This window comes from Schistocerca serialis, unplaced genomic scaffold (genome assembly GCF_023864345.2).
Source record: "Schistocerca serialis cubense isolate TAMUIC-IGC-003099 unplaced genomic scaffold, iqSchSeri2.2 HiC_scaffold_232, whole genome shotgun sequence".
In the NCBI taxonomy this organism is placed as follows: Eukaryota; Metazoa; Arthropoda; class Insecta; order Orthoptera; family Acrididae; genus Schistocerca; species Schistocerca serialis.
The window spans coordinates 50,240-53,209 of NW_026047798.1; the positions used below are offsets into that span (position 1 = coordinate 50,240).

General features: G+C 56.3%; 1 non-coding gene across 1 annotated transcript; it reads left to right on the top strand.

Annotated features, from left to right (window-relative positions):
* Positions 1-652: 652 nt before the first annotated feature.
* LOC126444140 (small subunit ribosomal RNA) lies at positions 653-2,561 on the top strand. The gene has a single exon (XR_007582447.1). It is a non-coding gene; the product is annotated as a small subunit ribosomal RNA (ribosomal RNA).
* The last annotated feature ends 409 nt before the right edge of the window (positions 2,562-2,970 follow it).

A 2,970-nucleotide genomic window follows, 5' to 3' on the forward strand; every position in this document is an offset into this window, starting at 1 on the left:
GCGGCGCAGCTGCGCGCCGGCGCCCCCTGCTCGCGGCGCCTTGCGGCCAAAGTAGGTCCTCGCGGGCCCGGTGCGAAGCGCGGTGGCCATCTGCAGTGTGCTGGTCCGATTGAGGACTTTGTGCGCTGAGGATGCGCCGCCGCCCGGCGCTCGGCGCCGCGACGCCGTCTGCTGCTCGGTCGCCCCAGCGGTTCTCGCAGGTGGTTTGTATCGCAGCTGTGCGGACGTGTTGGCGCGTGCGCTGTGCTGGGAGAGTTCGCTTCGGCACCCAAGTAGGGCTTTTGTCCTTCTGTGGCGCTGGCGTTGGAGCTGCCGGTCACCGTAGGTGGCGCGTGTTGTCTCCCGCCGGCAATGCCACGACAGCACGCTCCCGGGCCTCTGTCGGCAGCGGCAAGCTCAGTTGGGAGCACGGGTGGTCGCACCTAAAGCGTCTACTCGCCTAACTCCGGGCGATTGCGCCTCTCTCGAACCCGACCAAGTACTTAGGACGGCGCTGCGCGCCGCCGGGACCTGAGAGGGTTTCGAGGTGTGTTGTGCAGGGGAGCTCAGCCTCCTCCTGTTTGCAGAATAATTGAGCGGACGCTTGCGTGTTCGCGCGGGCCCCCGGGACACACTCCCGGGCGGCCGGCTGCTCAGCTCTAGTTGACGCAGCTCCCTGGTTGATCCTGCCAGTAGTCATATGCTTGTCTCAAAGATTAAGCCATGCATGTCTCAGTACAAGCCGCATTAAGGTGAAACCGCGAATGGCTCATTAAATCAGTTATGGTTCCTTAGATCGTACCCACGTTACTTGGATAACTGTGGTAATTCTAGAGCTAATACATGCAAACAGAGTCCCGACCAGAGATGGAAGGGACGCTTTTATTAGATCAAAACCAATCGGTCGGCTCGTCCGGTCCGTTTGCCTTGGTGACTCTGAATAACTTAGGGCTGATCGCACGGTCCTCGTACCGGCGACGCATCTTTCAAATGTCTGCCTTATCAACTGTCGATGGTAGGTTCTGCGCCTACCATGGTTGTAACGGGTAACGGGGAATCAGGGTTCGATTCCGGAGAGGGAGCCTGAGAAACGGCTACCACATCCAAGGAAGGCAGCAGGCGCGCAAATTACCCACTCCCGGCACGGGGAGGTAGTGACGAAAAATAACGATACGGGACTCATCCGAGGCCCCGTAATCGGAATGAGTACACTTTAAATCCTTTAACGAGTATCTATTGGAGGGCAAGTCTGGTGCCAGCAGCCGCGGTAATTCCAGCTCCAATAGCGTATATTAAAGTTGTTGCGGTTAAAAAGCTCGTAGTTGGATTTGTGTCCCACGCTGTTGGTTCACCGCCCGTCGGTGTTTAACTGGCATGTATCGTGGGACGTCCTGCCGGTGGGGCGAGCCGAAGGCGTGCGACCGCCTCGTGCGTGCTCGTGCGTCCCGAGGCGGACCCCGTTGAAATCCTACCAGGGTGCTCTTTATTGAGTGTCTCGGTGGGCCGGCACGTTTACTTTGAACAAATTAGAGTGCTTAAAGCAGGCAAGCCCGCCTGAATACTGTGTGCATGGAATAATGGAATAGGACCTCGGTTCTATTTTGTTGGTTTTCGGAACCCGAGGTAATGATTAATAGGGACAGGCGGGGGCATTCGTATTGCGACGTTAGAGGTGAAATTCTTGGATCGTCGCAAGACGAACAGAAGCGAAAGCATTTGCCAAGTATGTTTTCATTAATCAAGAACGAAAGTTAGAGGTTCGAAGGCGATCAGAAACCGCCCTAGTTCTAACCATAAACGATGCCAGCCAGCGATCCGCCGCAGTTCCTCCGATGACTCGGCGGGCAGCCTCCGGGAAACCAAAGCTTTTGGGTTCCGGGGGAAGTATGGTTGCAAAGCTGAAACTTAAAGGAATTGACGGAAGGGCACCACCAGGAGTGGAGCCTGCGGCTTAATTTGACTCAACACGGGAAACCTCACCAGGCCCGGACACCGGAAGGATTGACAGATTGATAGCTCTTTCTTGATTCGGTGGGTGGTGGTGCATGGCCGTTCTTAGTTGGTGGAGCGATTTGTCTGGTTAATTCCGATAACGAACGAGACTCTAGCCTGCTAACTAGTCGCGTGACATCCTTCGTGCTGTCAGCGATTACTTTTCTTCTTAGAGGGACAGGCGGCTTCTAGCCGCACGAGATTGAGCAATAACAGGTCTGTGATGCCCTTAGATGTTCTGGGCCGCACGCGCGCTACACTGAAGGAATCAGCGTGTCTTCCTAGGCCGAAAGGTCGGGGTAACCCGCTGAACCTCCTTCGTGCTAGGGATTGGGGCTTGCAATTGTTCCCCATGAACGAGGAATTCCCAGTAAGCGCGAGTCATAAGCTCGCGTTGATTACGTCCCTGCCCTTTGTACACACCGCCCGTCGCTACTACCGATTGAATGATTTAGTGAGGTCTTCGGACTGGTACGCGGCATTGACTCTGTCGTTGCCGATGCTACCGGAAAGATGACCAAACTTGATCATTTAGAGGAAGTAAAAGTCGTAACAAGGTTTCCGTAGGTGAACCTGCGGAAGGATCATTACCGACTAGACTGCATGTCTTTCGATGTGCGTGTCGTGTCGCGCAACACGCTACCTGTACGGCTCGCAGTAGCTGTGCGCCGCGTGCGGAACCACGCGTTCGTCTCAAAACTAACGGCAATGTTGTGTGGTACGAGCGCTGAAGCGCTGGAGCGGCTGGCCTGCGGCACCTGGCGCCTGGCGCCGGTTTTGAATGACTTTCGCCCGAGTGCCTGTCCGCTCCGGTGTGGAGCCGTACGACGCCCATCGGCCGTGAGGCCGTTGGACACTGAACGCTGGAACAGGGGCCGCCACACGCCTCAGTCCCGCCTATGCAACTGTCTTGAAAGAGATAGTGGAAACTACGAAAAGATCACCCAGGACGGTGGATCACTCGGCTCGTGGGTCGATGAAGAACGCAGCAAATTGCGC